The sequence below is a fragment of the Balaenoptera borealis genome, assembly GCF_965194805.1.
Source record: "Balaenoptera borealis genome assembly, chromosome: 21".
In the NCBI taxonomy this organism is placed as follows: Eukaryota; Metazoa; Chordata; class Mammalia; order Artiodactyla; family Balaenopteridae; genus Balaenoptera; species Balaenoptera borealis.
In genome coordinates, this window is record NC_138880.1 from 16,008,763 (window position 1) to 16,033,794 (window position 25,032).

General features: G+C 39.8%; 1 protein-coding gene across 2 annotated transcripts in view; it reads right to left on the reverse strand.

Annotated features, from left to right (window-relative positions):
* LOC309619652 (uncharacterized protein) overlaps window positions 1–25,032 on the reverse strand; it is a 120,159-nt gene that overhangs the window by 40,060 nt on the left and 55,067 nt on the right. For both annotated transcript variants that reach the window (XM_082375077.1, XM_082375078.1), the window contains exon 2: window positions 23,417–23,669. The gene's annotated coding sequence lies outside the window, so the exon portion shown is untranslated. The remainder of the gene's footprint in view (window positions 1–23,416; window positions 23,670–25,032) is intronic.

The window sequence follows — 25,032 nt, forward strand, 5'->3', positions numbered from 1 at the left end:
GTGCATCTCTGACTCCCAGGAGTCTTTCCTGAAGTCTGACCACCTTCCTTCTTTCTTTGGTTGGGGCAGATTGTGGTCCCTTCTGCCCTGGCTGGAAAGGCAGGGGTAATCTGAGTCTTGTTCCACTTTTACTCTGACTGACCCTTGACCTCTCTCCTCTCCTCTTTCCTTTGTTTTGGGACTCAGAAAACAACTTGTCACAGACAGTTTATTTTTTATTAAAAAGACAAAGCTTAAAAAAAGTCTTGGTTGGGAGTTCCCTGGCAGTCCAGTGGTTAGTTAGGACTTGGAGCTTTCATCGCGCAGCAGAGCCAAAAAAAAAAAAAAAAAAAAAAGTCTTGGTATTCTATAGGCTTCTCCAGCTAGAAATTCTGCTAGGTAAATGAATCTGGGAATGGATATTCCTGGCGCCTAAAACACAGTTATCAGAGGGAGGAAAAAGGATATTTCGACATCCTCTGAGTTTAATATTGTGGAGAAATTAAACTTACAGAAGACCAGGCACGTTTCGTAAGTCTTTCTCAGCTCCCTGGGAGTACTGCCTCGAGTCCTCTGCTGTAATTCCTGAGAGGCTGGGCTATGGGATGGCTGTTGGGCTGCTCAGCCCAGTAACCTAGTGATCTGCTTGTCCTCAGCTCCCTAGAGCGTGTCTTTTAATACTTAAACAGAGACAGGAAATGATTGAAGACTTGGGTCTTTATCAGGTGGGAAGTTGGAACCAAGAGGCCTACACAAAGGGAGAACTTTCAAAAGACTAGAAATAAATCCACCCGGCAGCAGGAGACAGCAAGGAGTCAGGTCTGTCTTGTTCCTCTGCCACTCCAAGACAATGTGTTCTCCATTATTCCACAGTTAATTGCCTTCTCTTGCCTCTTATGCAGAAAACCAAAACTGAAATACAATCTTATTTAGCTGCTATTACTGCTTCATAAGTCTCCAATATGTACATCTCTTTATAATCAGAATGACTTCCTCAGAGCCAACTGAGCAGAGGATTCTTCCTAGACTAGAAACTCTCCGAGATCAGAGGTCATGAGTGCCTGTCAGTAACAGCTCCCGTTTCAGCCTCTGGTGAGCATCTCTGTGTCTGGTTATCTTTACTGCAGTCCAGATGGTCCTACCTCCTCTGTGTGTATGTGGATAATTAACTTGCCATGATTAGAAATACATGTTTTGTTGAGGTGATTTATATACATACCCTGTTTAATTTTTACAATAGTTTTGCAGCTGAGGTATTAACTCAGTTTAGAGACTAGAACACAATTTCAAAGAACATATTGCTCAAAGCTAGAAAGCAGTGGAGCAAGATTTAAACTTGGATCTAACTTTACAGCACTTGATTTTTTTCTGCTGTGCACTCTTGCCTCTCATATATCCTATGCAGAATATAAAATCCAGTTCAAGCCTTCCCCAGCCTCAACCAGTGGTGTAGTGGAGCTGGCTTGTCCGAGCCAATTATGAGCATCTGTTCCCGGCTGCACATTCACTGACTTCAGATCCATAACTTGAAATGAGCCATGATGGAGGTATTTACACTACAAAAATTAGCAAACACTACAAATCAGTGCTTTTCAGAGTGTTAATTGTTAAACACTTACCAGCATACCACTATAGTGATCTCTCCTCTTTCTTCGTTCCTGGTTTGCACGTTTTAGAGTTAATTATAAGGCTTTCTAAATTTCCTATCAACATCCACGCAGACCAGGTAGCAGAGGAGTTAGCAAACACTTCAATCTCTTAGGTCCAAGATGTTATGAAACAGAATTGGATTTTAAGAGTCTGAGAGTAAAATGCTTTAGAAGGTGCTAAATCTACCAGCAGGGGGAGCCTAATTCTCAAATATTGATACATGCTCTTTGTCTCTTTTGGAATACAGCCGTGATGCAAATGAAAAATAAAAGACCTGGCTTTGATAAAATTTGTCAGAAACTCAAACATACATTAGAAATAAATAGAGATAAATACCATTCAAATCAATTTACATCGGTGGAACAAATCTGCATTACCCATGCTAATGGAAATACAGTAGAAACTTGTACAAAAATATCTAGTAGAAACATCAAATGAAGAACTTGGAATTTTAAAAAGTCATGACAGTTTTTCCAAAAAGAAAATCAGAAGTACTATGCATTTTGAATTCTCTTATCTAGGCCTATATATAAACTGTGTAATTTTCAGAAAGCTTATTAAAATATTCAACATCCTTAAAATTACCCCAAACAATATATAAATGTAACGTGACTACAATCTAAATTTCAATAGGATTTTTAAAAACTTGACAAGATTATTCTAAATTTTACACGAAAAAATAAAGCATCAGGAAAGCATTTAAAATACTGAAAAATGAGAATGTCTTTTACAAGAGGGAACTTGAAATTTCAGATTTTGCATACCATATAGCATAGTAATTAACACAGTGTCAAACATGTGCTAAAATATACAGATCAAAAGAACATAATGGATTATACAGACCTAAGTATTGGGGATTTTACTAAAGTGGCATATCAAACTTGTGGGAAAATTGTGAATTATTCAATAAATGATGCTGGGATAATTATTTTGGGACCAAAAAACATTATATGCTTTTCATTGTGTTCTAAAATAAAGTCCGGATGGACTAAAGATTTAAATACAGTATTTTATATATGTGTGTATATATGCAACATATTAAATGCAACGTATAAATGCATTTGAATTATATATTATCTTCCAGTGTCGTAGTCTATGCATAGAAATATACATTTCTGGACATAAACAAGCATGCATTTTACACAAAGGGGTCATATGTGATCAGCTTTATTTTGTGATCAGCTCCCCATGTGAATCCTGCAAAACCACTGTGTGAGTCACCCCTCTCATCCTCCATGCACTGTCTCTATTTCCCCTGCAGGATGGTCTCATCATTTATTAAGATGGGCTTTCTCCACTGGTGGACAAGATGCTGTTCAAAGTGTAATGATCTAAGAGGAAACAGAGCTTCTCTCTTCCAGTTTCAGTGGATAAAATCTCAGGAATTTCTTTCCTTTCATAATTATGAAAAAAATGTGAACATTCACGGAAGTAGAGAAAAAAATAGTGTAACAGCACCCAATGTGCCAATCATCCTGCTTCAACATGGATGATTTTCTTTCATCTATCCTCACTCCCTTAAATTATTTTGATTATTTGGATTCAAATTTCAGATTTCAAATCATTTCATCCATAAATACCTCAGTATGTATACCTAAAGGATACATATACCTAAGGACAATAGTATCATCAGGCCTAAAACATGAATTGTAATTCCCTAATATCATCAAATGTCCAGTCAGCATTTAAATTTCCTCAACTATATTAAAAACGTTTTGTTACTAGTTATTTGAATCCGACTCTTAACAAGTTCAAGGATATATCCTAATAGGCTCCGTCTTGGTTACGTGTTCATACCTGTTCTAATCACAGAGCCCTATGGGCATGCATGACCTACTCTGTGATTGGCCAAGCTGGGGTCATGCGCCCACACCCCTGGTCAGGTGGAGAGGACTTTGTTACAGGAGCAGTAGGGGCTGGAGAGACACAAACCACAGCCAGCATAACCAGTGCAACCAAAACTAGGTCATTACATACTGCTTCCTTTTCCAGTCTGCCTCTGTAACAAGAGTTACACTTCATGTAGAGTCTCTAATTGACTGATTGCTAGAAATTAGCCACCCTCAAGAATCCCCTCAGGTCTTTCTGAGAGTTTTCAAAGGTTCTTCTCCTGTGTGTTCCAGAAGGAGCTTTTCTGGCTCTTGTCCCTCCATCTTGACCCCCGGCTGCTGCCTCTGGGGTGGTGCCTTCATAGTGGTGTGGCTCTTTTGAGAAAGTCCTGCGTGGGTGATGCTATCTCACCCTAACACCCGAAATGGGGAAGGGGTGCTGTTCTCAGATACAGTGCCCAGGCACCCCAGCTGCTAGGAGAAGGAGTTTCTCTTGTAATCTTGGGTCTACTGCTTCCTAGTTAGATGTCAGTGTTTTCACACAGATTGCCTTATAGCCAATCCACCTGGTGTCCTTAATTAATCCCGACTTATCCCTCAAGTGCCAGCATGAATTGAGCTTTCTCTGAGTGAGTCTTCTCTCACTGTAACCTCTGGTCTGAGCAGTCCCTTTATTCTACCCTTCTTACCATGTGTTCCTCTTTATGGCTGTTTTCACAAGTACCTACTTGATGCAGCCTCTATTCCAGATTGGCTTTATCTATGGAATACTTCCTTTAATATTAATATGTGCAATGATTCACCAATTACAGATTAAGTTTTCCTGAAAATCTGGAGAAACTAGCAAGTCTAAAAACACTGAATTATTTCAGACAGTGAAAAAAGCTGATCAACAGCAAAGTTCATTTTCAGCTTTAAGAATAAAAAGTAAATCAGGATCTGAGCAGAAGTTAATGCAAACCTGAACGTTGCCTTTGATTTTGATCCAGCTGCCTCTGGTAGCTGGTAAATAAAAGTTTGAATATTTCTGCTAAAGGCTAAGCTCCTAACATGTTTATCTCTAGAATGAACCTGGTGAGATGTACAACATTCTCAGTATTAGTTCCAATTTAACAGTATGCAGACCAGTGCATCAGCTGTGATTTTCCACTGAGGTATTCTGCGTTCTGCACCTTAGTTACTTGGTACAGTTGTTCAGCCTAGCTTTGCTGTGAAGAGAAAGATTTTTCTCCTGGGCTTCATAACAGATGGCAAGCCACAAGAGAAGGCAGATTCATTGTTTCATTTGTGAAAAATCTGTCAAGAGAATTCCATGTAGCTTATGAAAGAAGGCTCAATGTTCAGAACTGAGAGCATGCATTCATAAGGTGTTATAAATACTTTATGTTGCTTTGTTTCCACTGTTAGTAAATTCTGAGTGCTGTAGAGGAAGGGGCCCTGGGCTCTAGAGTCAGACACTTGTTCAAAACCCTATGCCACCTAAAGTTGTGTGTCCATGGCAATTACTTAACGTGGTCACCTTGTATATAAAATCAGGATCGTGATAACCACCTCTGGGGGCTGGTTCTTCTCTTTGAGTCAAGGCATGTCAGTCGCATAAAACAGTTGCTGGAATCTAGAAGGTGATCAGCAATACAAAATCGCTTCCTATGATCTCCACGGATTCATTAAATCAGCATTTCCCAAAGCATGCTTGATCAACACCAGGATTTTAATAGTTATTACACAGAGAAAGCATTCTGTGATTAAATGTGTTTGGGCAAAACTGGGTTATACAAAGAACAAGTGGGTTATAGATTTTCTTTGTGTTTTTGTTTCCTTTTTAAACTGCAGGACGTCTAGGAGACTTTTAGGTGGATCTCTAGAGTAGCATTTCCCAGTCTTATTTGAGTATGGGGTCCTTTTTTTTTTTTAAATCATGGAACACTAGCAATCTGCAGGGCACATTTAGGGCAATACTAAGTTATACTCCATCAGAGACAAATCCCTCAACCACAACTGCCTTTCTTGTACCCATACCACAGAATTATGATGAGACTGGTTCTCAAATATTTTTTAAAAGAACTTTTCATTTTTTTCTTGTTAATGTTAACATACTTAAAGGAAAAAGACAATGGCTTGATCTAAACCATAGATACTTTTCTCCTATTATTAAAACAACCAGAGCCCAGATTTGGTATACGATAAATATAGATATACTTACCCATTTTCACAGAGTTCTAAAAATTTTTTAAAATGGAATAAGCCCAAAAGGCTCTTCAGTCTCATCCAAGCCAGGGCAGGGCTCCTTTCACTGCAGTGTTTTCTGACTCTTTCAGGTTAGTAGTTTTGTATAGCCAGCACTCAGCTTTTTCTTTTCTCTCATTTGGAATAATGAGGACCCAGTAAGACTCTGCTGCCTGGGGAAGATTCTAGCTACTTTCTTTCACCTTCTTGCAAATGAGTAGGAGAGAAGAAAACATCAGCCTCGATGAAGGAAGGAAAGGGCAAGGAGACAGGGGGTGCCCAGCTGCCTTTGTGGACGGACAACCTGTACAGTTGTGCCGAAGGGACTTGGTTTCTTTAATGCTGTGCTTTCATTGTCTGGAAATTCTTAATAATTTTTCAGCAAATGATTCCAAATTTTTATTTTGCACTGAGCCTTTAGAATTATGTAGCTGGTCTTGGAGGGAGAAACTGAAGACAGGGTGTGATCCTTTCAGTGTCTGACCCAGTGTGTGTTGGCTGGAATCTAGCGCTGACTGAGGTCATATTTGGTCAGAGCTCTTGACGCAAATGCCACTGACAGAAAAAAAATTTTGATCATGCTAAACTGTGCGGCAGCCAAAGAACAAATTAAAGTAATAAATACATATTTTGTGGGTGAGGCCTTCTGAACTAATAAAATATTTGATTCATTTTCCCTCCTCTGAAATCCTGAGGAACCTACAGAACCTGAAAGAACAGCCTGGGGGTTATTAAGCTCTTAATACAACCACTTAACTTGCTCAGCCATCAATTTCCCTTATGAAGAGTTGCCATGGTGATGTCTATCACACTTGCCAATCACTTCTACGCACCATTCATTTAGAAAGTAAGTAGTTGATACTATAGATAAAATAGATAACCAAAAGGGCCTATGCTATAGCACAAGATATTCAGTATCTTGTAATAACCTATAATGGAAAAGAATCTGAAAAAGAACAGATTTATATATATATATATGTATAACTGAATCACTTTGCTGTACACCTAAAACTAACACAACATTGTAAATTAACTATACTTCAATTTTAAAAAAAAGACAAAAAACTGCAGGCAAAAAATAAATATCAATAAAAATAAAGATAGTGTTTAAATTTCAAAAAAAGAAAGAAAGTTAGTAGTTGAAGGCTACCCTAAAAGGAAATACAAAAGAGCAATCATTTTAGCCATTTTGGATGAATCTTCCATTGGGATGACAATGTTGAAAGCATGTCCAGATCAAAATCATAATTCCACCATTTTTTTACTCATTAAGGATATTTTGGGGCATTATATAGGCATAGTTTAAAACATTATAGATGCTGAGATGAAAACTGCAGAACATAAAAATACTCATGGAATTTGATTTTTTAAAACTGGAGTTTATAGCATGGACCCAAGAGAAGGCTGTGTGTTTTCCAGTCAATTCCATAAGAGAAATAAATAAAAGAGAAGAGCTTTCATATTGGGCCAAGTGGAAGAACCTACATCGGAGATTGAAACGTTGCTTGTGGGGAGAAGAGAAGAAAATCAAGAGAATGCCTTGTCCCAACAGTCAAAATAGGAGCACTCCACAGATGGAGAGGTCAATGGTGACAAAGGCATCACCACCCCGGAGCGTGGGACAGGCACAGGCAGAACAGGCAGCTCATTCTCCCCTCTCTGCTTAATTTTCCCTTTTCTGTCTGAGAAGCCATCTCTCTTAGCCAGTCCTGCCGGGTCTTAGTATCTCTTGTGATCAAACACTTTTTAAAAAGTTAATGATGTTTCAATGTTAACAGCCACTTTGCAAATTCCTTCAGATCTTTAGCTTTGAGGAGAAATTTTCTTAAAGGAGCATTTAGCTCTAAAAAAATGTTGCTAAGACCAATGTCAAAGAGCATACTGCCTATGCTTTTTTCTAGGAGGTTTATGGTTTTAGGTCTTACATTTAGGTCTTTAATCCATTTTGAGTTTATTTTTTTATATGGTGTGAGAAAACGTTCTAGTTTCATTCTTTTATAGGTCCAGTTTTCCCAACACCACTTATTGAAGAGACTTTTTCCCCCATTTGTATGTTCTTGCCTTCTTTGCCATGGATTAATTGACCATATGTGTATGGATTTCTTTCTGTTCAACTGATCTATGTGTCTGTTTTTGTGCCAATACCGTTTACTGTTTTGATTACTATAGCTTTGTAGTATAATCTGAAGCCAGGGAGCATGATACCTCTAGCTTTGTTCTTTTTACTCAAGATTGCTATGGCTATTCGAGATCTTCTGTGTTTCTATACAAATTATAGAATTATTTGTTCTAGCTCTGTGAAAAAATGTCATGGGTATTTTGATAGGAATTGCATTAAATCTGTAGATTGCTTTGGGTAGTATGGACATTTCAACAATATTAATCCTTCCAATCCCTGAACACAGAATATCTTTCCATTTATTTGTATAGTCTTCAATTTCCTTCATCAATGTGTTATAGTTTTCAGAGTCTAGGTCTTTCATCTCCTTGGTTAAATTTATTTAAAATTTTATTATTTTTTGAAATTTTATTATTTTTGATTCAATTATAAGTGGAATTGTTTTCTTGATTTCTCTTTCTGATAGTTCATTATTAGTGTATAGAAATGGAACAGATTTCTTTATATTAATCTTGTATCTTGAAACTTTACTGAATTCATTTATTAGTTCTAATAGTTTTTTGGTGGGGTCTATAAAACCAAACTACTATGTTGTACACCTGAAACTAACATAGTATCGTAAAGTCAACTATACTTCAATAAAAAATAAATAAATAAATACCTAAAAAAGAAGCATTTAACTGGAAAAGCTAAACAAATAGTTTTAAGTAGTTTCATCACAAGACTCTAGAATAAAAAAGGTTACTAAGCCATTAGTGGATTTCTAAAAATCTTTTTAGATATTTTATTTACTCTGATAGCCAAAATCTTACTTTCCACCCACTATTTTTCATATTTTTAGCTCCTAAAAATGTAATATATAAGATTACTTTACCTTCAAGTGTATTTTTAATTTAACTTAACTTCCTTTTCCTACTCTTAAATGCATATTTCACTTGCAGACTTTATTCTTTGAAAACTGCAACTGGCAATCTCTTCCAGATGGAGGTCTTTAATTTGGTTAGTAAGCTGTTTTTTCCCATAAAGCTCTATGAAATGAGCCTGCACATCTTTGCCTCCTTTCATATTTTATCCTCTACTCAGAAACTGATGTTCTGAAGAGAAAAGGAATAGCCTTTTCCCAGTTTGGTTGAACTGGAAGGTTTTCATGTGTGGCTTGCAACCATTCCCAAGTGCTATTCTGACTTTGGCTAATGGCCCAGTTATAAAGTATTTTTCAGGCCTCCCTCTGCATGGGCCCCCTCCTCCTGTTTAATTACATAGCAGAGAGTAGTGGGGGAGGGGAGCTCCGGAGATCAGTCCACAGATGCTGAGGGCTAATGAATCATTTCTGCTACACCATCTTTTCTTCACTCAAAATTGTTCTTCAACATGTGATTACAAGCTAGATTTGATTCCTGTCTTTTGTTCTACGATACAACTACAGATGCTTGTCTTTTTTTTTTTTTTCAGTTGTCTACTTTCCCAAATAATCTTTCTCATACGATGCCATCTATGCAGTCACAGTTTACACGAACTATATAAAAAGACTGTGCCCTGAAGAGAAACCTCCATCAGGCCCTCAGATTCGTCTCACTTAAAAACTTCTCAAGGATTTGTGAGTCAGATGTGCCAAGAGGTACACTGGTAGATCCCTCATATATATTTTTGGTTAGAAAGGCTGAGCAGGTTCTTCAGTTGCTTTGTTATTCCTGGAAAGACAATTCTACTTTGGAGGAACCTTGCTTAGAGAATTATGTGCATTGATTATCTTTAGAACCAGTGGCAAAACCAACTGGATTTGGAGATGGTGTTTTTTGCGTCCATTTAAAACAGTTTTGGAAAGTCACCTCAATTCATTTTAAATTTATGAACCACAATGAAGTTCTTCACTCAATGTCTGTTAAAATATGGATCTTTTGAGGCTTATATTTAAGCTTTGTTTATTTTTCCTTGTCTCATGGATATTGGGGTAGTGATCATGGAAGGAATTAGAGAAGATCAGAAATGTGAGGATGTGATGGTGACAAACCTTATAGGGAGACAGAGGTTAAGGTCCTTTATAACTAATTGTAATCTACCTGAAATTTGATATTTCCATGTGTTACCAGGATTGTTAATATCTAAACATATCTGAGGATGCTAGACCTAACATTTAAAGTGGATGAAAACTAACTGAACTAATAATTGAATAAAAGTACTATTTTCTATAGAGAATGTTCTTTTTTGAACTTTTTTCAATGACCTGAATTTTATCAGATAAAATTCTTTTTGAGTTTCATTCTATTAAAGCTTTGGAATGAGGAGTTATCTTTTAATTTGAAGTTTATATGTCATTTTAATGATGGAACACGATGTCCTTAGTTACTTTTCACAGGGCTTTTAGGTATAATATTTTAAGTTTTACAAAAATAATTGTCAGAAGTTTATTTTGAAAAGATTGGAAATAAGAACCACTTATTAATTAATTCAGAATAATGGGGGATAGTCAACTGAATTAGTGAAAATAGAAATAATTAATTCATGTTAAGTTTACCATTTTCAATTGCAGAAACTAATTAGGAGGAATTATCCACCTTTATATCATTTCACCATGAGACAATGTGTTTGTCCATCTTTTTAGCTTTGCAGACTTTCACTTCTGTACCAGCGGCTTCATCTGGGGCTCCATGGCTAGAACACAGCACTCCTTCTCCAAGATCCTAAACCAGACGACTCTTGACTATATTCATGAACCCTTGCAAGTTGTGTCCTAAACTCCCAGGACCACCTGACTATGAGGCTAATGAGATCAAGAAATGGCTTGGGGTTCGACGTGGAGACGCTGGAGACAGATGAAGCTAGAGACGTGGGTGCAATTTTCCAGGGAGAACATAAACAGAAGGAAAGAAACTTTGGACATAAGCCTAGAATATGTCCGAGTTTAAGAGTGAAAAAACATAATAGTAGTCCATAAAGTGATTAACAAGGAATAGTCAGAAACATAGGAAAAAGTGGGGATCCCTGCAACCAAGGTAAGAGGAAGCTTTTTAAAAAAATTAAAACCAAATTTGTATTTCTGCTGAGATGGTGGTCATAGCATTTCTGGATTCACAATTCACATTGTGAAGAGAGGATAATTTTAAAAGTTTTTACTTAGAGTAATAATTGGGATCCAGGAATATTGATTAATGTTTGCAAAATGTGTAAAATGTTTTTTTGGGGGGTGGGAGACATACATGCTATACAGAGTAGAAAAGCAAAAGAACTTCTATTTCTTCCAGGTAATTTCTTTGAAAAAATGTGAAGGTTTTCTAAAAAAGGTCAGCAGCCTATCAGCCTCATAATCAACAACACAGACTGCCTTTATTAATATATTGTCATGACTTCCCAGCATTTTGATAAAATTGGTAATAATGTATTTCCCCATAAAATTCATAGGTACCAGTTTTTATTCTGTCCATCAAAAACCAGTCATACACACTGAGGAGGCTCTGCTTTCCATCAATACAAGATTGTCTGCATTTGCTAGAGTTAAAATAAATGAAAAGTCAGTTATTTGGTACCCTTAGTGGTAGGATAAGGAAAACACCAATGAGTCAGTTCTCCTTCCCTCCTGTTCTGCTTTCTATCTGTCCTTCAAGAATGTCCCTTGGTGACAGTCACTGAGCTAGAGATTGGGATGTATAAATGGATAGGGTGAGATACGACTTTCAAGAAGACGACAGAGATGAAGAGGGAGCATCTCCATTTCCTGAGAACCCCGTGTGTGCCAGACACCCTGCCAGGCCCTTCACATACCATATCATCAGGCAGATACAGGATTTTGCAGGTCTAAGACATACAACCTGGGGTCTTCTTTAGCAAAAAGAGTGTAAATTACAAAAACAATGTTAGGTACAGGGCCTTAGAAGAGACCTGAATTATATCACATCAGATCACATTTCTTCCCTTTAGACCTCTTTAAAAAACCCATCTCTTTCAGTGTTGGAATAAAATCCAAACATTATACCTTGGCCGTGAAGATTCTACATCATTTGGCCCCTTGGAGAAGTCCCTTTGGAGCCATATGTTAAATAAGAGTGTATGTTTCCCTATTTGAAGTGTCAACCAAATTGATGTTTGACAGACAGAAACAGGGAAGAAATCACTAGATCAATAGTTCTGAAAATTTAATTTTCAAAAGACTAATTGGAGTTCTCTTTTACTAAAGTAGATCCCTGGCCCACACCCGTCAAAAAAATGGAATTTTTTGTGGATGTGTCCCATGGATATGCACTTTAGCAAGGGACACCCCCAGAAAGTCTGATGCAGAGAGATAAAGTTTATCACTGCTCTAAATTCAGACATAGGATTCAAAGTTGAAAATTATTAATAGCAGTAATTTGGTTTATATTCATTACAAATGGAAAGTTGAAAAAGTGGCCATTTCTCAATTTTGGGCTGCTTATAAAAACGGCTGGGCTTCCCTGGTGGCACAGTGGTTGAGAATCTGCCTGCTAATGCAGGGGACACGGGTTCGAGCCCTGGTCTGGGAAGATCCCACATGCCGCGGAGCAAATGGGCCCGTGAGCCACAACTACTGAGCCTGCGCGTCTGGAGCCTGTGCTCCGCAACAAGAGAGGCCGCGATAGTGAGAGGCCCGCGCACCGCGATGAAGAGTGGCCCGCACTTGCCACAACTAGAGAAAGCCCTCGCACAGAAACGAAGATCCAACACAGCCATAAATAAATAAATAAATAATTAAATAAAATTAAAAACAAAAAACAAAAAAATGGCTGGGCCACAAGCACCCCCAACTTCACTCCCAGATTCAGATGTAACTGATCTGGGTGGCTTCTGGATGCTGTGTGCCCCCACATAATGTACAATACATTTCCAAGAGATACTGTAGGAAACATGGCTAACATATGACCAGGATCCTTGGTATTACCTTGAGGATTCTGCTGTACCATCCCATGTGATCATACAAAATGGCAGTTTGAACCAGCAATGGTATTGGTTTTAAAGCTATTATTCTGGGATCTCACAATAATGAGGCTTGGGGCTTCCCTGGTGGCGCAGTGGTTAAGAATCCGCCCGCCAATGCAGGGGACCCAGGTTCAAGTCCTAGTCCGGGAAGATCCCACATGCCGTGAAGCAACTAAGCCCGTGCGCCACAACTACTGAGCCCACGTGCCACAACTACTGAAGCCCGCATGCCTAGAGCCCGTGCTCCGCAACAAGAGAAGCCACCGCAATGAGAAGCCCGCACACTGCAATGAAGAGTAGCCCCTGCTTGCTGCAGCTAGAGAAAGCCTGTGCACAGCAACGAAGACCCAACGCAGCCAAAAATAAATAAATAAAATAAATAAATTTACAAAAAAAAATAATGAGGCTTGCAGATTTTTTGAGGAAACACATAGTGGCCACTGGAAAAGGGTTAGGCAGGGAAATGCCTTGTTAGAAAGAAGCGGTGAGAAAGAAGTTAAGATGGTATTTTGATTTAAGAGGAGAAGCCCTGTTATGTGCCAGTAGTTAGACTTCATTCATTTATTCTCACCACTGTTATCACACCTACTCACACTTGTATCACCAAGGCCAGCCTCGTCTGCAAGTGGAATATTTTCTCTTACTGAACATGGCAAGTTCCACCTACCCCAAGACAGACAGCAAACTGGCCATAAAGAACAATGAAAATATTAAAACCAATATTATCAAATGTTATGAATCCTACCTGTACAGGTTACCACCAACAACCATCCATTCAAGGACAAGTCTTTTCCATTCACATGCCCCCAACCCCTTCACCTCAAAGCAGATATAAATATGGGAAAACAACTAAAAATAACCCAACCTTTCAGTAAAATCAGTGTCATGAAGGAGCACCACCAAATTAGAAGAGCTGACAATTGTGGAAACAGAGCTAATAGAGAAAACAGAACAACAAACAAACTCAAAGGCTGTAGGGAAAATGTTAATCACAAGGCAAGAACATCAGCTCTGACAGAAAAAGTTCAAAACAAGGCAAACAATATTAAAAGAAGGGAACTTTTTGAGCTTTTAATTGAATAGGTGGCTTTTGACTTCACCTGCGTGCAGGTAAAGCTGTGTTTCCGCATGTCTTCTCTAGTGTCCTTAGAGACCTTGTGAATCAGAACAAATGTCAGGAGTTGCACATCAAAATAAGACTAAGCCTTAGTTAAAGGCGAGCCTTACCTTTTCTACCCACACGGGGTAGAAGCATCAAGGTTTTGACCATGACAATGTTAACATTATTAAGATTTTAATTTGAAGCTCTTAAGAAACAACACCAGAAGCTAGGGCAACAGAAATATAGTTGGAAAGACATTTTGAACAAAGTAATTGTAACAAGACTATAAAGTTTCCATGTTAGCCTACATGCCTTCTACCCAGGGAAGTGACCAGAGACCTTAGGTACCACTGTTTCTAAAGCTTACTACACCAGATCTAATCAACACCAGACCAAAAGAAGATCTGTACTTTTTCAACACCCACTAGAAAAAGGTCTATCATAACTCTTTCAATTTTTTGAATATGTTTCTTTTCCCCATACTAGATCCCTGCATCTCTTAATATAACACACACACACTCCCTCTTCCACTCCCTTCCTCTCTCCTTCCCTCTGATTGAAAGACTAAACTTTTAAAAATCCTAACTTCTTTCCCGCTTAATAAAAATGTCTTCCTAGGAGCTTCCCTGGTGGTGCAGTGGTTGAGAGTCTGCCTGCCGGTGCAGGGAACACAGGTTCGAGCCCTGGTCTGGGAGGATCCCACATGCCGCGGAGCGGCTGGGCCCGTGAGCCACAATTACTGAGCCTGCGCATCTGGAGTCTGTGCTCCGCAACAAGAGAGGCCGCGATAGTGAGAGGCCCGCGCACCGCAATGAAGAGTGGCCCCCACTTGCCGCAACTGGAGAAAGCCCTCGCACAGAAACGAAGACCCAATACAGCCATAAATAAATAAATTAATTAATTAATTAAAAAAAAAAAAGTCTTCCTAATTTAAACTTGCTGAGCAACAATCTTGAAGTAGAAAATGTGTCTGATAACAGTGTGAAAAAGAAATAAGCATGGCCCTTTGGGAGAGAATTAAAAAAAAAAAAAACTTGGCAGGATTGAAAAGTCTAGCCCATTACCTTAGTAACAGCAAAGAGTTTTTTTGATTTGATGAATAATACATAATTTCTTCAGCTCAAATTGTTATCTCCGTATTTTGTTTTAATTAATTATCGGAATCCCTCTGCGGAGGCTATTGTTCAATAATCAGTTGTAAAGTTTCAGAAAAAGTTTAGCAGAAAAAAAAACATAGTGGAATCTAGATGCGGCCCCCTCCCCAAGAAACCAAAGTCTCCTTGTGAACTGGACCGGAGGAAGAACAACTCAGCTGGTTCACGTCCATCCTAATTATTGAACTAAAACCCCTGGGGAATCTAATTGTTCGAAATCTGGCATTATTAGGCTCCTTGCTATTTGAACTTCAGTCCTGCTCCAAGCAGAACAGAATGAAAGGTACTTAAGCACAGGAAGGAACAGTCCAACACAGAATGGATGACTGAAAACCCAACTTTCATTAGAATTTTAAAGCTAAACCAAAGAGACCAAATTTTCTGTACCTCTGCTGCCCAAGTCAGACTTCCAGAGCTTTCCTACAAATACAAGGTATGTCTCTGATCTGACATCTTGCAAGCATCTACCCTAAGCAGTCTCTTATATACTTTGTTCTCGGTGAGTGATCTGTTGACATTGAGCCCAGGGGCAGATATGAATTCTTCAGGGTTGGGACTAAAGGGATCTTCCAGATTCCACCCACAGTGGTTACACCAGTGATAAGACATCCATGAAAACATTTTTGGAGAACAGAACAGCAGTGAAGAGAACAGTAAAAGAAAATCGAGGAAGAGCGGACATGGATAAGTGAAGAACCTACTCATCTTTCAAAAGTCGTTCTGTGGCTCTTTTACAAAGCCTTCCGAAATCCCTCCCCACCCCAAATGGAATGACCTTCTTCATCTGAGGCTCACTGCTCCCCGTACCCCATTCTGTCAAAGCATGTGTAACCCTTGGTTGCATTTATTATTCACATATGAACAAAATTTCTTTTATAAATGAAGCATTAAAAATGAATGAACAAATGAAGCAAAATAAAGACAATATTCTTGCACTGAGGGTTCTTTTTTTTTCTCAAAATAATCATGACAAATTGGGAAAAGATCACACTCAAAAAAATACAGAGGGGAATTCCCTGGTGGTCCAAGTGGTTAGGACTCCTTGTTTCCACTGCAGGGGGCACGAGTTCGATCCCTGGTCAGAGAACTAGGATCCCACAAGCCGTGTGGTGTGGTCAAATAAATAAATAAATAAATAATACTGAATCTAAAAAAAAAAAAATACAGAGCCTTAGTACTGTGAATTATCTTTGTCTGAACATTAAGAGAAGGTCTCTCTGCCAAGTTTTAAAATACAGTTTCAAATATTTCAGTGATTTGCTCTGACCCTCGTTAAGGCGTATAAACTCTTGGTGTGTCTCCTTATTTCTAGTTGGAACCTTGCTAGAGAGAGAAATGTTCTGTAGATTATGAAACTCCCATTTATACAAAGAATCCATATAGAAATAGTACTCTGAATTTTGGGGTATCATGGAGAAAGGCATGCTACTACCCAAGACCCTGATATTTATCAGCTTTTCAGAAACTTGAAAGTTAGAAAAGTTATGTTCGATATAGCAAATGGTAATTGTGTTTAAATATGCCTAGTTATTTGAAATCTGTTATCTATCTACCTTGCTCTCTACCATCTATCTATATCTGTCTATCTAAAATTGTATGATAATATGCCTTACTAGAATATGAAAATATGAGTATGTTCCTTTAGTGGGAATAATGACTCTCCATGTGTTTTAAATTTTAAGAAATGAGTGTGTAATTAACCATTGAAGACACATTCAACAACAGTTCAGTTATTATAGACCATCTGTTACGTTTGTGGACTGTCAAGTTAGAGCAGGTTTCAGAAGTCATAAATATCTCAGTTGTGTTCTTTCCTTGGGACAAGTATCGTGTGTGTGTGTGTGTGTGTGTGTGTGTATGTGTGTTGGAGTAGTGATAAAAGTAGGTCAAGGGGAGAGATGAGTGTGCCTAATTAGGCATAGAGGGGAAGGACCAAGGTTTTGCTTCAATGCTTTAAAGTGAATTGATTTTCTCATCTCACAATCTTTTTTCAGAAATTTTTCATATTATTGAATCTTTGAAACACAGTGGAGCAAAAATATTTATTTTATATATTTACCTATATTATATTTATTTACAGTTCTGAATAGCTGCTCCTTTAAAGTTAAAACCTCTTGCCTATTTGGTTTAAAATGGAATCCTACCATGTTTGTATTTTGGTGTTGTTTTGGGGGCATCTGTCTATCTGTGGATAGAATGTTCTATAACAATATATGAGAGCATGGCTCTCAATTGGGACTCTAAATTTGTATTCACAGAGGCTTGAGGGTTCTATGAGAGATGTTAAAATTTTTGTCTTCATTTCATTAGAATTTTTCTCTTGAGGAGGCAAATATTTCTTTAAAAGGACACAGGATGCACTAACCACAAGAGAAAAGATTGACCCATCTGAATGCTATTAAAGTCAAGAACTTCTTTCCAACAAAAAGATAGCATTAAAAGAGTGAAAGGCACACCATAGACCTGGAGAAGACATTTGCGATACACGTATCTGTCAAAGGGCTCATCTTAAAATAAAAACCCTACAGTTCAATAAAAAAAGGACAACCCAACTTTTAAAAAATGGGCAAAATATTAAAATAGGGCTTTCACAAGAGGATATCCAAATGGCCAATAAGCAAATGAAAAGGTTCTCAACATTGTCATCAGTGAATTGAAAATCAAAACAATGAGCTATATTATACACTCTCTAGAATGGCTAAAATTAAAAAGACTGAGATTACCAAGTCTCTCATTCCAGCTGGGAGAAGTTTAAATCGTTGCACTTGGAAAACTCAGTAGCAGTTTCTACTAAAGTCCAACATACATCTGTGGTTATGACCCAGCAATTCCACTCCTCTATTTACCCTGGAGAAATGAATGCATATGTCCGCCAAAGACATCTCTAAGGCTTGTTCATAATAGCCCCAAACTGGAACTATGCCATCAACAGAAACAGATATGTAAGTTTGGTATATTCATAAATAAAACATAACAACACATCAATGAAAAAGAACAAACTACCTGGGACATGGTTCAGTCTTAGAGACATAATGTTGGCAAAAGTAGCCAGACTCAAAAAAGTATATCCTCTACAAGTCCATTTATATAAAGTTCAAAAACAGGCAAAACTAATCCACAGTGATAGACTCACAACAGTAGTCACCTCTGCAGAGTTTTGTATTAATTGGGAGATGGCATGAAGGAGCCTTGGAAGGTTCTGGAAGTGCTTTGTATTTTAATCTGAATTGTAGTTACATAAATACATCCATATGTAAAAATTTATTGAATGATACCCTTAATAAGATATGTGCAGGTATGTATGTTATAACCCAATAAAAAAATTTTTTTTAAAGCAGGGATAGAAAATGAAAGCAGAGCAGGGCCCATCAAGTTTGAGAAACTGTGCTAGAGCAAATATACTATATTTATGCACAAGAGAAGAAAAACATTAATATTGAGGAGAAAATTATTTCAAAAAAACTAGAAATGCATGATGATAAATAGACATTATCTTAAATAGAAAATTTGTTGGCATTATAAATATTCCCTGTTAGAATATATTTACATATTAAATAACATTCCCAATTCTCTTACAATTATAAATGCAGTTAGTTTTATTTGCATAACTTAACGTTAGAAAAGAGCTCGTTTCTACCCTGCCATTCTAAAAGAAATCTGGATCTCTTCCCTGCGTCATTTTCACTTCATTAATTAGCATCTAATTTATAAGCATCTCGACAGTTGAAGCATTCTCGCAAATAGGGCAAACTAAAATAAGTCTGGACATGTTTAAACATCTTGGCAATGCAAATGTCCCTTTCCCATTCTATTTGATAATTTCAAAATCTCTTCCCCTGTGAAGCCTTCCTGACTTGCTTAATCACAAGTAATAGTCCATTCTTCATGTTCCTGTAACATTGTGTTCTAATGTCTATCATTGCATCTGTTCCTTTATAAATAATATTTGCTAAATTGTGAGTTCTTTGAGGGCAGAGAATAAGCCTTATCAACTTTTTTTTCAATTTTTAACATTAGGGAAAATTTTTTTAGCTTTATGGGGGTATAACTGTTCTGCAGCAAAACTGGACACATTTAACATATACACCTCTTTTTTCTTTTTTTCTATATTCCCCACCCTGTACATTTCATACCCATGTCTCATTTATTTTGCAGCTGGAAGTCTGTACCTCTTAATCTCCCTCACCTCTTTCTCTCAAGCCTTATTAACCTTTTTAATGCCTTTTGCCTTGTACACTGTGGGCATTCAATACATGTCTGTTGAATGACTGAATGCCTTAACAGACAATTCTCTCTAGAAACTTCCAGAGAGTCTTGGGAATAACTTTGTCAATAAAGACTGCGCAACCCTACCACCAGCTCCCTGAACTCCACACCCTTGCTCACACTGTCCCTTCTGCCTGGAATGCCCTTCTCCTACACATCCGTCCCCAGCCACCTTCTCTTGAATAACTTTTCATTTCTCCCAATTCAGCGCACGAGCTGACAGCCTCGGGTCGCCCACCTGGGACTGGGTTAGGTGTCACTGCTACCCACTTCTGTGAAAGCAGGTGTGGATCGCCCACCCAGCTCTTACCGAACTTGAATAGTTTTCTGCTCTCTACATGATTCCCGCGTGTGCTCGGCCAGAACTCAAAAATCCAGTCCAGGTTTGAGGGCTTGCAAACGTGCAAAGGATATTCAGAATAAGGGTACAATTGAGTGGCAGATGCTGTTCCACTGCCTCACTCATTATCAGCGAGGGGCCTCTTCAAGGGATATAGACAAGGGCCCCCGTGGAGCGAGGAACACTGCGGGTTGGAGAGCTCCTAGCCACAGCTGGGGGTGGGGGCCGTGGGGAGCCACGCCAGCACTCAATGCGCTGCCTTGTACCCCACGAGGCACATTACTGCCCCTGCCTCCTCAGCCCTTGGCTTCTGTAGGGACCTAAGGGTCAGGCGCAGAGCTCACGTGATCACAAGTGACAATGCTGGTCCAGGTTCCTTAGCCCCGACTCATTTTGAATAGGAGCTCCCCTCCGTGCCCAGGGAGGAAGGGCACACCCTCCTCAGCCTTGGACCTCTTCAGGGCTCCTTAATTTGATGCAGCGTAGATGACATCACTGTGACCAGCCTTTGTGCCCGTTGCCCTAGCAAAGGCTCAGGTCTCTTTTCAAAACCAGGGTTCTGTTCCTGACTCACCAGCTCCACCATCTGATGGTGACAGCATCTCATCTCTGCAGTAATGGAGACTCCCCACGGGCCCACTAGCATGTCCTGGGTGATAGTGTAGTGAATGGTTCCCACCAGCTCTGCCTTAGCCGCCTGCTACAAGTCTAGATGTGGTGCTAGTCTTTGGAGAAGAAAGGCCACCATTGCTGGGACACCCCTTCCTCGGAACCTCCCCACAGAATGAATGGGGAGGGACCCCTGGGATTTCCGAGAATGGCCGTGACAGCACAGCAGCTGGGACAAGGCTCAGGAGGGGCTAGAGACACTGTCACCACCAGCACTTAAGCCTCAGCCTTTGTTCCCAGCTAGGCAGCCTGAACCACGTTCTCCTCCATCTAAACCTTCTCCAGATTGATCTGTGTTTGGTTCCATTTGGTGTTGGCCAAGAGGGGGACTTGGCTGTGGCACAAGGTCTTCTACCTCAGTCCCCTCCCACAATGCCACGTGCATTCAGGGTACAGAGTCTGGCTGCTCTGGGCTAGAACGTGGAGGGCAAGAAGCAGGTCTCCTGAAATAGGCACATGAAAAGATGCTCAACATCGCTAATTATTAGAGAAATGCAAATCAAAACTACAATGAAGTACCACCTCACACTGGTCAGAATGGCCATAAAAAGTCTACAGGGCTTCCCTGGTGGCGCAGTGGTTAAGAATCTGCCTGCCAATGCAGGGGACACGGGTTCGAGCCCTGGTCCGGGAAGATCTCACATGCTGCGGAGCAACTAAGCCCGTGAGCCACAGCTACTGAGCCCACGTGCCACAACTACTGAAGCCTGCGCACCACAACTACTGAAGCCCACCTGCCTAGAGCCTGTGCTCCGCAACAAGAGAAGCCACCACAATGAGAAGCCCGCGCACCACAATGAAGAGTAGCCCCCGCTCGCTGCAACTAGAGAAAGCCTGCGTGCAGCAATGCAGACCCAATGCAGCCAAAAATAAAATAAATAAATAAATAGATTTATTAAAAAAAAAAAGTCTACAAATAAATGCTGGAGAGGGTGTGGAGAAAAGGTTACCCTCCTATACTGTTGGTAGGAATGTAAAGTGGTGCAGCCACTATGGAAAACATAATGGAGGTTCCTCAAAAAACTAAAAATAGAGTTACCATATGATCCAGCAATCCCACTCCTGGATATATATCTGGACAAAACTATAAGTCGAAAAGATACATGCACCCTTATGTTCATAGCAGCAGTGTTTACAATAGCCAAGACATGGAAACAACCTAAATGTCTATGGACAGATGAATGCATAAAGAAGATGTGGTACATATGTACAATGGAATACTACTCAGCCATAAAGAAGAATGAAATTTTGCCATTTGCAGCTACGTAGATGGACCTAGAGATTATCATACTAAGTGAAGTAAGTCAGAAAGAAAAAGACGAATACCATATGATATCACTTATATATGGAGTCCAAAATATGACACAAATGAACTTATCTACGAAACAGAAACAGACTCACAGACAGAGAACAGACTTGTGGTTGCCAAGGAGGGGTGCAGGGGAGGGTTAGATTGAGAGTTTGGAACTAGCAGATGCAAACTATTATATATAGAATGGATAAACAACAAGGTCCTATTGTATAGCACAGGAAACTATATTCAATATCCCGTAATAAGCCACAATGAAAAAGAATTGAAAAAAAAAAAATAGAAGCAGGCCTCCTGGTGTCTGGGAAAGCCGACCTTTATCCCACTCTTCTTACTCCTGCTAAAGTGCAAATTATTCTTACCCACCCTACTGACTCCGAATGACCTGCACCAGGCAATAAATAGCTGGTCCGAGATCAAAGATGGGAAAGAATGACAAACAGGATTTAACTTGCTTTCACTTTTGTGAAATTCAAATCTGTAAGGAGGCTGTGTAACAGATCTAGATCTAGATATGCTGGCTTTTCGAAAATTCACTTGACGCCACTTAAACACTTCGCTTTTACAAAAGGCCTACATTAGTACCTGTTTTCCGTAACCAAAATAAGTCTGAAGAGGACAGTTTCTTTTACGAAAAAAGGCAAGAAGCGAAAACAGCGTTCAGCACGTGTTTGCAGCAGCCCTGATGGAGGCAGCATGCGCCCCTGCACCTGGCGTGGTCCCACGAGGCTCCTTCCCTGGGAACCACACTCAGCATCTCAGCATCAAGAAACCATAAGCTTTGAACTGTGTCTGTGGGCATCTGTGCTTCATCTTGATGTATTTTGAGCATCTGTTAATAAGATGTGTCCTAAGGTAATTGCTTCTTCCCTTTACGCCGTTTCGGCTTAGGAAAGGTTTCGTAGGAACGCTCCACTTTCGGACAGCGGGGGAAACCGGTACAAGCAAGCAGGAGAGTGGCCTCACCTCCCACTGCCTCACCCAGTCCTCACAGAGGCGCCCCAACAGGAGTCTTGGGTGGGAAAAGGAAACCACCGGTCACGAGCTTGGGGGGAAGTTCATGAACTTGCCTTGTAAATATCAGGCTGGCTCTCCAGGCTCTACCTACTCGCAGATGAGGCAGGTCTGCATTCTGCTCATCAGGCCTAAGAAGGCTCGGGCCCGGCCAGCCACATCCCCCCATCCTTGAGCTCCTTGGAGGAAAGAGCCACATCTTGTATCGCTATATTCCCAGTGCCCAGCACTCTACCAGGCACAGTGGAGGCACCAGAAAATGTTCGTTGATCACGAGTCGACTGACTGATTTGCTTTCAGCTCCACACCCTAGGGTGGATGAACAGCTCCCAGAGAAGGTGAACAAAACCCAGAGGGGTTGGTCAGACGGTCATGGGGGATGGTTCTCCTCTGCTGCACCACTGCTAGGTCTCAAGGATGCAGGAATGGGAGCCTGAGCTTTCCCACAGCTCCAGCTGGCCTCCAGAGGAGGGTGGAGGGAGCTCGTGTCTGAGCTGGAGTTACTCCCTGGGCATGAGATTTGCGGCAGAGCCAAATGCTATGATGAGGTTAACGCATATGATGATTAACTTAACTGAATCAAATTAAACCAGTAACTATCTACTGAGCAACTAGTATGTAGACACTGTAGAGAGAAAGAAATAAAGGGTGGTGTGGTAGAAAGAGGAATGAATGCAAACTCTGCCACTAGCTGGTTACAGACCTTGGGGAAAAGTCTGTCTTTTGGCCCTAGCTTCTTCAAAGTCAGCTACTGTGATTTAAAAACTCAATCTCAGCCCTAAATGGATGAACAATAATTGACAGTAAAAAACAAACAAACAAAAACTCACTTGCTCCTTTGTTCGAGATGATCATCACAAGGATCCCACCCGTATCTACGAGCTCGGAGAAGCCCCTCATATCCACGGGAGGGGAAGAGCCAGTGAAAGGAGGCCTTGCCTGGCAGCTTTCCAGGCTCTGGCTCCTGAGAATCGTGTCGCCCTCTGTGCTGCATCACAAGAGCTTGGCTGAACAGCGGTCAGGCTGGGAAGTCGGGGCCCAGCGGCTTGAGGGGGCAGCTCTATTCTCCGGATGCAGTAGGCTCTGGGGATAGAAGAAACAAGGAGGTTACAACCTGTTCCCGACCAACAGGCAAGAGAAAATTGTTTTCTTTCTTCCTCTCCTGCTAACCTGACAGTGGGATCCATCTGTAGCCTGTGAGTCAGAGAATCAGGCTCATTATTTCTGCTCTGTAAAAACACCTTCTGAACCCTGGCTATATTCGTTGTGCTTTTGTACAGTCGAACATAAAATGTCTGAAGGGAACTAAACCCGTGCTAATTCTACATGCTAAGTGGACATACTTCATGTACAAAAAGGAGCACATTTCTGAGCTCCGTGGTATAATGAGCAGTTCAGCATCAAGGTGGAGTGTCAGCGATTAAAAAAAAGAAAAACTAAATAACATGTAAACTTAATTAGCATCATTAGCAAACTTGCCATATCCTAGGCAGCACTGATACTAGACCACAAACAAAAATAAATAAATCACAACCTAACAACCAACCAACCAACCCACACAACAAAAAGCCAAGAAAGGATCAAAATATAATTTTAATCGATTTTGTAGATTAAATTGATAGCTTGATAACAGAGTTACAAAATGACGCTATTTGAAAAATAAGATCTCTGCCAATAAAAACATATTTCTAGTGCTCTGGTTAGGGTTGCAATGGCTACAAATGCAAATAAGTTTAGAGAAAGTAAAGTCAGAGTTGTCAAATGCAAGTCAATATACTTTTCTTATTCTCCTTAAAATTACTACCTGCAGCCTCTCAGTGTTATGAATGCTGAATTCTTGCTCTAGTTGATGATATCCTGGACAGGCTTCCCTCAGAGGGAGCTCCTTCACTCATTCCTCACATTTTAAGGAGGAACTTGGGGACCAGAGTCCAACGCCTGGATCCTGCATTTAGCTCTTCCACTAATTGTGATTCTGTACTAGTTACATCACCTTTCTGCGCTCAAATTCCTTCATTTGTAAAATTATCTGTAAAATTACAAAATGATGTTGGAGTGTCTCTAGGTAACTTTTACACTCTGAAGTTACTTAATTTTATGTCAAACAGAGGTAACGCCAAAATTCTAATAAATTAGACACTAGAGAGACTCCATGAACTCTCTCTGGCCACATGACAACTACTGAACACACATGAGACTCTAATACCAATACTCAATGATAAAAATCATTTTGTTAAGATGTAGAAACACAACTTAATTATCTACAAAGTGATAATAATAACCCTGGCTATAAAGCCTGTGGTACTTTTCATTAACATTAGAAACTATAATGCAGTACTTGTGTAGCAAAAACCTACACTACTGAGTGTGTCTCTCCTTTACTTTCACACAACCATCACACTCAGAACGCTACGGACACTACTGTGTGGGAGTTTCAAGCCATTCT